At 46.6% G+C, this 13157-nt stretch overlaps 1 pseudogene; it reads left to right on the forward strand.

The window, feature by feature from the left end:
* The first annotated feature begins 9618 nt into the window (after positions 1-9618).
* LOC123183206 (uncharacterized) lies at positions 9619-10513 on the forward strand (annotated as a pseudogene).
* Positions 10514-13157: the final 2644 nt, after the last annotated feature.

Genomic DNA, 13157 nt, shown 5'->3' on the forward strand with positions numbered 1-13157 from the left:
TTCTTGTAGGGAAAAATTAGCTTTATGCAAAATTTAAACTTAGAGCCTCCACCAGCCCAATATGCATATAGAGATAGACAATTCTCATTATTATTCGATGGTGTGAAATTGCCAGTACATTCAATGTACTGACCTACATGGTTGCAACGTCTCATGTTGCAGGAATCTTATGACGAGTAAGTGATATGTTAGGGTTACAATGTCTACACTCAACTTTGTCGTTGGTGTTGTTGGGACTCCACAACTTTTTTGTTACTTCCGCTATATGGATTGAGGTAATAGTATTTATGTTACTTTATACATGTGATTTACGTCTGTTATAAATCCTTGAGTACTGTGTGTGTCAGCATACCGATCTAAGGATGACACTTAAGCACAGAGACTTGATCCATTTGGGTCGGGTCGTTACAAGATGGTATCAGAGCACATGTTGACTGTAGGATGTGACCTCAGAGGTTGGCAAGCCCTTAGGAAAAGATTTCTCTAAAACTTTATTTTCAAAAGATTCTTTAACTCTCGTCTTTTATAAGATTTTCCCAATTTTTTCTCACCTCAAATAGACCATACCCCTTTCCCCTTTTGACCACATGAAGATTCGACTGATGAGACCACTCCAAGAAGTACAAGATATCGGACAACTAAGACCACTTCGGAATAAAGAGGATTTTACCGTGCATCTAAATAATTGAAACTACAATGGTTGAAGACTCCAAAGGCTCGAAGAATTTGAAAGCTCTGAAGAATTCCCAGATTGGTAGGACCTAGGAAAGCCACCCTTATGGAACTTGTCAGACTATTGAAGCTGCAAATACCTGAGACCAAGGTGTGTCAGAAAAAGACCGGAACATGGAGCGTTAAAACTCAAAGTTTTTGTCAAGAAAACCCCAAGGCAGGAGATAGCAACTATGGAACGATAGCTCATGGCAGAGACATGGGCATAAACATGGATATCCATGATGTTATCGCTCGCTTATGCTATTGTCAGCGTGCTGAGTTGAGCATGCATTTCTTCGGAAGGATTGGATGACACAAGGGATAATGGAGCACCTAATCAACAAAATATGGAGTTTTAACCTTAGATGGTGTATCACCAAGATCTGGAGTATTACATCAAGAATTTTAAGATGGACCTTTAGGAAGCCGTATTTGACAAGGAAGCATTTCGTGAAGAACTCAGGAACCAAAAGCTGAAAGTAGCCAAGCTGGAGGAGCAAAACCTCGAGATACCGGAGATTCGTCAGGAACTGAAGGACAGTAGGGCCATGGTTCTTGCCAAGGATGTCAAAACCCAGAAGTTTGGAACGCAACTCCAGAATATTAAAAGACGTCACAAGAGACTTCACGTCAACAGAAATGACCTGGGAGAAGAACTTGAGAAGATTAGCAAGCACGATTAGAAGAAGACCAAACCCCTGTTATATACTTACGTTAGATGTGACGATTGTGAGGTGTCATTTGTTTGATGTTTTTCCGACAGCCACAAAATAAAATCTGTCTCTTCAAAACTATTGTTTATATTGTGTGTATCCCTCTCTATCTCTCTTATCTCACCTCAAAACCCTTGGAACCAATAGAGGATGAATGGAGATGAACTCATATTTTCTGCACCGATGACTCAATTGGAGACAGACCAATGGATTCAGAACATGGAAGATCACATGAAGAATAACACTATAGCCGGAAAGGATATGGCCCAGCATGCTCTTCAGTGCTTTGAAAGAGGTGCTGCTACTTGGTGGAGGATGTACCAAACCATCAATGGATGGCAAGGAGTAACCACTTGAAAGAATTTAAGTTGACTCTGCAAAGGTCTCATCTTGTGTCCACGAAGTTGAAGCCTTATGGAAATGATATGAAGAAACCTTGTGCATGCAAGCTCTATGGAGAAATAGGACACAAGGATGAATGCCCTCATTGTGAAGAAAGTCACCTAGCTGAAGAATGCCCAACTAGGCAGAGTACTTGTTTCTTGTGTGAAGGGACTACCCACTACCCTGCTCAGTGTCACATTTACCCCATGGTACAAAGAACCATCCAGCAGAAGAAAGAAGCAATGAAAGGAGCCCTCATGGAAATTGTAGAAGAACCTGTGATGAAGGAAGAGGTGGAGGACACACCCGAAGAAGACCCAATTAAACCCTGCACCAAGTCATGCTATTCATGTGGAGAAGAAGGACACATCTCCCAAAATTGTCTGAAGGGGGATCTAGTAGCATTTCCGACAGTGGAAGTAGAGTATGACACACAGGAAATAGAAGCCCTGATTCGCACGAAAAAGTCAAGGAAGAGAAATATATTGGATTCCAGGAACAAACCAATTTCTACAAAGAAGGACCTGAGTCATATCACATGTTTCAGGTGTAGAGATTGAGGGCACTACTTCAGCAGTTGCCCAAAAAGGAAGCCGAGGACCCAAGGAGGCTATGTAATCACAAGGAAACCTCGAGACTTGTCAGAAGTAATGTGTTTTCGTTGTAATGAAGTAGGGCACCTTGCCAGAGATTGTCCCAATCAGAAGGAGACTTGTGCTGAATAGTTGAGCTGAAAAAGAAATATAGTAGTAGTGGGAACATTTCTTTTATATTGAGGTGTTGAGTTGAGGCATGTAATGGAAATGCAAGAGATTGTAATAAATTCATGAAATCAATAAAGTTCATGTGTCATGACTTCATACATTGAATTTTATGAGTTACTCTATGAAGAAAGATTTTGACCATTTTCGAGGATATGAGAAATATGGTCTATGGAAGAATTTATGCATTTCAAGGGTGGTAGTACCCTGTGAGGACACTTGACCCCTGGAAAAGATAATGATATTCCACGGAGTGGACTTCGGACAAAAATAAGTATGAGTTTTATCTCGATATGCGGGATACCCAAAAATATGAAGGGATGAAGTACTATTGGATATAAAGGAGGTACAATGTGGTAATATGGAGCAATTGTAACCCCAGGATGAGTTCAATGTTTACAAGTGATGAGATGGGCCATAACCCATAGGCTCCAGGACCAGCCAAGAAGTAAGCACACTCTTGCTGAAGGAAAAACCCTGGAAGAGGATATGCCTTTATCAATAGACGATCTTATAGGGGTTACGCAAAACCTGAGAGTGTGAAGAAACAATAGGTGTTTGTTTGGCTTGCAGAATCAGTGGATTATTCGAACTTAGTTCGTGGACAAGAGGAAGTCTGCAATGTTTGTGAGGATGAACGAGTGTTAGAATGCGAGATTCACTAAACCATATGCAAGGTAATGATTTGGGTGCGGAATGGATTGATCACCATGCCGACTTACTCTTATTATTCGCCTCTGCTATATGGGATAGTAAATCTGAGTGACTTACCCATAGTAGAGAGACGAAGATATCAAAACCTTGTTTAAACCTTAGAATGGTATGACAATTTTCCCTTGTACAAGGCAGTTGTTGCCAACCATAGGTCATGCGGTGAGAATGAAGCCCAGACCCGTTTTTTGCAGGGACCCAGTCAAATTGTTTGATGACCACCATGAGATATCGATAGTTGTTTAGTATTGGCGCCAGACCCGTCAGCTAAGAAGAACCAATCTCGGAAGAACCTTACCAAGATGAAAGGACACAAGAATTTAGGAAAAGGTTATGCCACTACCAGAAGAGCCAGAGTAGGAATTTTCCTGAGAATCAAAAAAGATTGATACCTGTACGAACTGAGTTTTTATGGAACCGTAACCATGTTTCTAAGGGTGGTAGCACCCTAGACCCCCCTATGACGATCGATGGATTTTGAGAAGACCCCAAACCTAACCAATTTCTTGCTAGCCTCTTCGAATCTCGAGGGCGAGATTCATTTTAAGGGTGGTAGGTTTGTAACATCCCAAAATTCTAAATTTTGGAATGTTATATTAAATACATAGTTTTGATTGTTTGGTTGATTGTGGTGTGGTTGCTTCTGTGAAATTGAGTGAAATTTGAAACTTTTGAAAGTTGAATGAGAGGGAATAAAAAGACTTTCCCAAAACTTCCACCTTGCATTTATGATCTCCATGAATTCAAATTCATTTCATCACAAAACCCTAGAGAGAAGATGATATGACTTCTTCCATTTAATTAAATGAAAAAGGGGTTTTGAAAATATTTGAATTCCATTTGGAAATATTCCAAATTCGGAAACTTTATGCAACTCAATGAGCTTCATGAGAGAAGATAAAATGACTTCTTCAAATGCTAAGAAAGAGAGTTGGAAGTTTCAAAGAATCAAATTGAAAGTCCCTTTGAAGTTATTTTGAAACCCACTTTCAATTTGGAGTTATTTGGTTTTTATTCAAATTATTTTTCTCCAAAACTAAAATAAATGGAAATAAGGGTAAAATAATTCCCTTCAAAGTAAAATTAGGAGAAAATAAATTTGAAATCATTTTGGTATTTTAAAAAATGATTTTTATTGGGTTTTATTGCAATAGTAGCACTATTTGCTTTATTTAATTTTTTGTGGAATTTATTTGCCGCTGAAAACATGTTCATCCTTTAGAAAATCTTTTTCTGAAAATTTTGATATATAATATGCTATATATAATTTTTGTTATTTTTTATTTTGTTGTGTGATTTAAAAAAAAACTGGGCCGGCCTAGCCAACCGGGCCAGGCCAGCCGCAGCCCAGCAGCTCCCCGCGCCCGAACCCGCTACACCTCGCTCGCCCGCTCACAGCGCCGAACGCCCGCCACCACTCTCTGTCGCCGACAGGCAGGTCCCACCTGTCGGGTCTATCTTCGACCCTGCGCCGGAGTGTGCGTGCCGCATGCCGCCGACCGCCGCCGTCATGTCCGACCTTGACCCCTCCTCGTCGACTTGCCCCCTCCTCCACGCCACCCGTCGCCCCTCCTCCTATTTATAGCCCTGACCCCGGCCCTCTCTCCCTGCTCCAAGTTGCAGCCACCGCCGCACTCGCCGGAGCTCCCGCCTTCGACGAGATCCGCCGATGTCTCACCCACGTCGTTTTGACGCCGAAGACGAGCGCCGCCACCACCATCAGCTTTAACACCTCGCACCGCTTCTCCCCGACCCTGTGGCCACGCCGGAAGACCACCAGAGTAGCCACCCTGACGACCCCGACGCCGCTGCCGTCTCCTTCTTCGGCGACGTCGACGCCCACCACCGCGGTAAGCCGCCGTTGCTCCTTGTCCGTCCGATCTAGGTTAGATGGATAGGATTAGATTAGATTCGTTTTTTAGTTCGAATCGGTACGCATTAGTTAGTGAATGTTCTCTGTTTAGCCTCTGTAAGTGAATGTTTTTCATCTAGTAAGCTTCTGTACTGGACGTTCGTCCGTTAGTTTGCTGTCACGTGGCCACGGACCCAGTTGCAAATAAGTTTTTCTTACAGTTTAGCCCATGGTTTTCAAACCCTCACAACTCTTAAACCGTTTGTCCAAATTCAACGAAACCAACGCCAAATTCTTCGTCATGATCTCAACTATCCAGAGAACTTATAAAATAACCTTTTGAGATTTTAAAATTTGAATTAGATCAGATTCAAATTTGAACTCATTTTGGCTATAACTTGAGTTTTATAACTCCGATTTAATTGATTCTTTTTGCAAATCAAAGCTTTTGACATGTACCTTCTGCTAGAAATTTATGTGTGCAGCCACAAGCCATTATGGGCTCTGGCATAATAAGACATTGGTGGTAAGCAGTATGACTATCACCGCCCACAAGTCTTTGTGTTCTACTCGTGCATATCATCTACGCATAGGCCTGGCTCGGATGCCACTGCCGGGAAATGTATTATGGAAAACAAAAGAAATTATATTCACACGCAATGATCTATCCATGGAGATGCATGGCAACGAGGGGGGGGGTGTCTACATACCCTCGTAGACCGTAAGCGGAAGCGTCTAACAACACAGTTGATGTAGTCCAACTTCTTCGTTGTCCAACCGATCAAGTACCGAATGCACGACACCTCCATGTTCTACACACGTTCAGCTTGGTGACGTCCTCCGCCTTCTTGATCCAGCAAGACGGTGAGGTAGTGAATGAGTTCCGGTAGCATGACAGCGTGTTGACGGTGATGGTGAAGTGATCTCTGCAGGACTTTGCCTAAGCAGTACGAAAATATGACCGGGGGTGTAAACGGTGGAGGGGGCGCCGCACACGGCTTGGCAATTGGTTGTTCTATGCTAGGCGCCCCCACCCACATATATATAGGTGGGAGGGTGGGAGGAGCCGCCAAGGGGGCGCCCAAGTAGGGGGAATCCTACTTGGGGTCTCTCCCAAGCCGCGCCCCCCTTTCCTTATTTGGAGCGCATGAAGAAGGAAATAGGAGGTGCCCCCCTTTCCTTTCTCTCCTGAGGGAAAGGCAGGAGGGGCCACCCCTCCCCTTTCCTTCCCCTTAGGGCCGACCAGCCAGCCATGGGAGGGGCGCACCAGCCCCCTTGTGGGCTGGTCCCTCCCCTCCTTTGGCCCATAAGGCCCATATCTACCCGGGGGTGCCAAATTGAAGGGGAACTGTCGGTGCCCAAAAGTAGGGGTCCTTTTTGTACCCCTTTACTTGTGCGCGGGCAGTCGCAACCACACTCCTGCGGCCACGCTTGGCAGGGCAGAGGAAGCGAAGACACAAGACTACCAGAGCAGCGCCAAGCGGAAGGCGTGAAAAGCAAAGGGACAAGGTGGGCTTTCCCCGGCAAGAGCCTTGCCGGGGGAGCTTACGTAGCTCCGGGAAGAGTCTTGCCGGGGCAACTTGCCCAACACTAGCAGAACCGCCACCCTTGAGCCTGAGGGCTCCGACACCGTCGACAACATTGGAACCAAGGCTCGGAAGGTGCTTGCATGGTGGCATGCCGATCTTTGTAAAGACCAAGAACATACAAGACTAGATGAGGACTAGAAGACAGAAATCCCCCCCCGGCAAGATCCTTGCCGAGGACGCTCAAGAGACCCCCAGCAAGACCCTTGCCGGGGACACCTGCGAGACCCCGGAAAGGCCCTTGCCAGGGACATCTGTGGGGCCGCAGCCAGGCCCCCACCTGCCAAGGCTCCACCGCCGTTCCAACACAGCGGTCAACCCGCCAGCGAGGCAGGCACCTGCGTGGCGACATGCAGCTTCCAGGCCAACTCAGCAAGCACCTGCGTGGTGGCATGCATATCTTCATGAAGACTCTGCCACCGCACCAACTCAGCAGCCAGCCAGCGTGGCGCTGCACGCCTAGTCAGCTTGGACGCGCGTCAGAGCGAGACGAGGCGGCGACGGACGAGACGAGCTTCCTTGTCGTCCCTGATAAAGTGAGAGGGCACGTTGGCAGCGCATTAAATGTGTTTGTCCTACGGTGCCAGGCAATAGACTTGTATACAATACAAACTTTCCACCTCCTGTGTGCCACTGTGGCGACCCGTTTGGCTATAAAAGGAGGCCCGAGGCATACTGGAGGGGGATTCGGACTTTTTGGACCCTGCATGCTTTGTAGCTAGTCCAAGAACACCAGATAAACACAAACCAACAGGAGTAGGGTATTATACGTCACTTGCGGCCTGAACCTGGATAAATTCCCCTGTTTTGATCTTCTAAACCCGCTCTTTCCACAACCCCGCGCCCGCCAACCGTAGAAGGGATTCCCCGTGATCCCATAGGTGTCGTTTCCACCGACAGGAAGGTAGCATGTAATTTTAAAAAAAAATCCTATGATCATGCAAGATCTATCTAGGAGATGCATATCAACGAGAAGGGGATAGAGTGTGTCCAGGTACCCTCGTAGACCGAAAGCGGAAGTAGGTTGACGCGGTTGATGTAGTCGAACGTCTTCATGATCCAACCGATCCAAGTACCGAGCGTACGTCACCTCCGTGTTCAGCACACGTTTAGCTCGATGACGTCCCTCGAACTCTTGATCCAGTAGAGGGTCGAGGGAGAGTTCCGTTAGCACGATGGCGTGGTGATGTTGATGTGATTCATGCAGGGCTTCGCCTAAGCACAACGACATTATGACCGGAGGAGTAAAGTGTGGAGGGGGCACCGCACACGGCTAAGAGAACTATTGATGTGCCTTTGGGGTGCCCCCCGCCCCCGTATATAAAGGAGGGGAGGAGGAGGTGGCCGGCCCTAGGGGTGGCGCGCCATGGGGGGAGTCCTACTAGGACTCCACTCCTAGTAGGATTTACCCCCCCTTCCTTCCAACGGAGAGGGGAAAGGGGAAAGAGGGGAGAGGGAGAAGAAAAGGGGGACCGCGCCCCCACCCCTTGTCCAATTCGGATTGGGCAGGGGGAGGCGTGCGCCTCCTCTTGTGGCCTTCCTCCCTCTCTCCACTATGGCCCGTGAGGCCCATTAACTTTCCTGGGGGGGTTCCGGTAACCTCCCGGTACTCCGAAAAATCCCCGAACCTCTTTCGAACCATTCTAGTGTCCATATATAACCTTCCAATATATGAATCTTAACCTCTCGACTATTTCGAGACTCCTCGTCATGTCCGTGATCTCATCCGGGACTCCGAACAAACTTTGGTCACCAAAACACATAACTAATAATACAAATTGTCATCGGACGTTAAGCGTGCGGACCCTACGGGTTCGAGAACTATGTAGACATGATCGAGACACATCTCCGGTTAATAACCAATAGCATAACCTAGATCCTCATATTGGTTCCTACATATTCTATGAAGATCTTTATCGGTCAAACCGCATAACAACATACGTCATTCCCTTTGTCATCGGCATGTTACTTGCCCAAGATTCGATTGTCGGTATCATCATACCTACTTCAATCTCGTTACTGGCAAGTCTCTTTACTCATTCTGTAATGCATCATCCCGCAACTAACTCATTAGTCACATTGCTTGCAAGGCTTATAGTGACGTGCATTACCGAGAGGGCCCAAAGACACCTCTTCGATACACGAAGTGACAAATCCTAATCTTGATCTATGCCAACCCAACAAACACCTTCGGAGACACCTGTGGAGCATCTTTATAATCACCCAGTTCCGTTGTGATGTTTGATAGCACACAAGGTCTTCCTCCGGTATTCGGGAGTTGCATAATCTCATAGTCAGAGGAATATGTATAAGTCATGAAGAAAGCAATAGCAATAAAACTAAACGATCATTATGTTAAGCTAACGGATGGGTCTTGTCCATCACATCATTCTCTAATGATGTGATCCCGTTCATCAAATGACAACACATGTCTATGGCCAGGAAACTTAACCATCTTTGATTAACGAGCTACTCAAGTAGAGGCATACTAGGGCCACTCTGTTTTCTCTATGTATTCACACATGTACTAAGTTTCCGGTTAATACAATTCTAACATAAATAATAAATATTTATCATGACATGAGGAAATATAAATAACAACTTTATTATTGCTGCTAGGGCATATTTTCTTCAGTCTCCCACTTGCACTAGAGTCAATAATCTCTCCCTAATTATTAATCTCTCCCTATAATAATAATAAAGCACGGATTGACTCCGTGGGTTCACCGTCACAATACGTTTTCTTCTCATGTTATAATTACGTTTTTATAATTTGTATAGACAAAATCGTAATATAAATAAGGTGGTACTAATTTCATCCGTCCATCAAAAACTTCCATAGGTTGCCGTTGTTTTACGTACATCCCACCAAACCCGAACTGGCGGTACATGTGTGAAAAGAAAAAACCAGCCACCCGCCTGCACAGCGGAGCCTCGCCATAGATCGTGCGCGCCATAAGAGCTCGCCCAGCTCCGAGCGCTTCCTCGGCACATTCCTCCCCCGCGCGGCCGCCGGCGACCAACCCGCCTCGGCGGCCTTCGAGCTCGACGTGGACGACCTCTTCGGTTCTCCCGAGCGGCCGCGGCCGCAGCCGCGACGCCGGCCCTTGCTCATCTCCTCCATCTGCGCCGCAAACCCTAGCCCCCCGCGCCGCCCGCCGGGGGCCATCCTCGAGGCCCTCCCCGAGCGCCTCGAGCCTCTCTCGCCGCCCCCGTCTGCTTCATTCGTCTCGACATCCCCCGCGTCTCCGGCGATGGCCCTTCCACGCATGATCCCCGCCATCCCCCGCCCGGTGCCGTCGTCGGCGATGCACATGCCGCAGTGCGCGCCGATGAATGTGCCAGCGGCGCGGATGCGGCGACCGACGGTCGAGGCGTTCGCAACTTCGCGAGTGAAGCAGATGAGGACGACTACGACGTGGAGATGTTGTCGCCGCACGAGATGGTGGCGCGCTCGCCGGCGTGGGAGTCGCCCATGACGACCTTCTGGGTGTTGGAGGGCGCTGGACACACGCTCCCATGACGACCTTCTGGGTGCTGGAGGGCGCTGGACACACGCTCAAGGGGAGGCACCTCCGCCAGGTACGCAATGCCGTGTGGTGGAAGACCTGCCTGCTCGATTGATCCATTGCGTTTGCATTTGGTAGCTGCCTACAGCTATTGAATTTGTGTGTTTGAATTATTTTGAACATTACACCTGTAAAATTTGTGTTGTATTACTCACCATTCCGGCATTACTCTTATTTATGAACTATCTATTTGAGCTCTCAGGAGACATTGAACTATTTGGTATGGATTAAGATAATTGTGCTTTTATGGATGTTTCTGTGTTAATTTACCCCAAGAGATATGATTTATCGATCCTTAGTATGGTTACATTCCAAAAGTATGTAGTTTGAACATCGGACGATGTAAACTTGGGCATATTTTGAGATATTGTGGTGTAGATTACTTTGCACTGCACCTATGGAGTTGGATTCTTTACTGGAGCTTGTTAGCCACTGCAGCTTCGTTTGGTGAAGACGATAGTTTTGCAGTTCCTTTTAGCGATGTTATTCTGCAAAGTATCCATTGTTTATCGTATTTGAGACGCGCATAGGACGTGGAAATGGATCATCGGAGCAATATTGTTCAGGTGTTATAAATTTTACTGCACTTGATGGTGATGTTCAGTATTCAGGTCTGAGTTAAATATGCTCTGCGTGCTGCTTAGCTGAAGGTGTGTGCTCGGATTTTCATTCTGATGTTTACCTGGATAATTAAATTATTTTAGGAAGTTTATAGTTTAATCATAAAATTTAGAGTACTAAGATACTAGACTATGTCAGAGATGCATAATCAGGCAGTGTCTAATTTTGGTCTAAACCCAGGTTTAAATACTGTTCAGAATATAGTCAAACACTATCTTTTATGTATGCCAGAGCATCAGGTCAATGGAGCTGTGATTCAGGATTTCCAAAAGAAATCGACGGCTTAGCTGTCAAAATAGTTGAAACAAACAGAAAATTATGCTTAATGGGGCTCCATGATCCCCCACTTGTTTCTATTATTAAGGAACATTTGTTACCTTTATGAACTAGAGATTGGTCATGAGCATATCTGAAATCTTGTCTTGATGGAAAACTGGCAATGATATGTTGAGGATCTTCTTCGTACTACTACTATACAGGAGTTGTCTGTCTATTCCATATCGAGAACATATGGCCCAACCAATAGAGCAACTGAGCAATGGAAATCCACCCTGCTGTGACGTGAGGTGATGTTCTTCTTAGTGACGGCTTGATTCTTCCTAGGAATTTTTTTTCTTTCTACTATACCTCTTCATAACAAAATCTGTCTGCGAGGTGGTACTAAAACCCCGTTTCGTTTGTTGGTGACAATTGTTTCCCAGCGTAGTCGATCTTGGGCTGGACGTGATGGATCTTGGGTTGAACGTGATGGATCCTACCTGATCGATCAATTTCCCTCAAAAAAGAAACCTGATCGTTGGATGAATCGTACAGACTCGACCGCAACGTATTACATATACAACGCCCTACCTGTCCGATCAATCTTTGGCGGCGCCTCCACAAGCGGCGAGGAGACTCGGCGGAAGCACGTGAGCGCGCTAAAGAGATAGCAGGCCATAGACACAGCGTTCGCCTCACCGGAGCAGTGGCGGCTGTTCTCCTTGCCGTCCATCTTCGACGGCAATACTATCTCTACGTCATCAGTGTATTCAGTATTCAGTCAACTCGGCGCCGGCCCGCCATGCCCGCCGTGGTGGAGGCGCAGGGCTTCTGCCTGCTCGACGATCGAGGCAGGAGCATTTTGACCACGATAGAGCTCAGAAAGAGATGGGGAAAGAGAGAGGAGCTCATCACGAACAGGAAAAAATAGACAACAGCGGAGGAGGAGCACGGATGCTCGCCTTGCTCACCTGGATCGAGGACGACGGGCTTCAAGGTTCGAGCGAATCCTCACCCAGCTCACCGGGAAAGAAGCCAGCGACTTTGGCGTTGTCCGCCCCTTTGGACGTGTTCCAGCTTCAACGGATTCTCCCTCAGATCGAGGCCAGGGGCTTCGGTGCCGTCCGGATGTGACTTCCTCGTGGGTGCTCTGGAGCTACGACGAGTGCATGGGCAAGGATCAAGTCTAGAGCGGCCGCGCGTGGAGGCTTGATAGGGTTCCGAACAGAGGACGACATGGAGCTCGTTACAGCGACGTCATGCCTGGCCGTGCCGCCCGGATCGGTCGCACTGGTGGTCACGCTCCAGCCGGATGGCCAGGCACCAAGAGCCCAGGCGCCCAGCTACGTACGTACGAGGGACTTCGTCCAAGCGGTGGTACATGCACTACATGACGAACAATCTATATATCAAACTTGACTCCGCTTAAAAGAACAGTTATGATCGGCAGTTCTGCAAATCGATTCCGTATTTATTTATTCATTCTGATTTTCCACCACCAGAACGTTGACAATTTTGGGCCCTCCGTAGGCATGAATCCATCTTACCAATGTTACCAGTTCTTGTGTCCTCATGGTCTACCAGTTCTTGTGTCTTCCTGGTATATAAACTTTATACCCTGGAAACTTCATAATTTATGTATGTCTAGCTTTATTACATATGTTTGATATTTTTTTTATGTGGCCAAACCAAAAAAGGAAGAAAGAGGCGACAATGTCTTTTTCTCGGAAGGATCAGGCGCCGAAGGACAGCTTTGTGGGCAGCTTGTTGCCAGGATCACAGGCTGCTTCGTGGTTGATGGTGCCGGTTCTGAGGACAATACTTCTAATGTTTTTTTTTCCTTTGTGGGTAGACAATATATACTTGTAGTGTTGTGATTTTTTTTTGGAAAAGCTTAATGCACATCAGAAACAATATAATCACAAATTCATCCATGACATATGCCTCCTTTTGTCTCAGTGACTAACAATTTAAAATGGTTGCATATT

The sequence above is a fragment of the Triticum aestivum genome, chromosome 1A (assembly GCF_018294505.1).
Source record: "Triticum aestivum cultivar Chinese Spring chromosome 1A, IWGSC CS RefSeq v2.1, whole genome shotgun sequence".
Taxonomy (NCBI): domain Eukaryota; kingdom Viridiplantae; phylum Streptophyta; class Magnoliopsida; order Poales; family Poaceae; genus Triticum; species Triticum aestivum.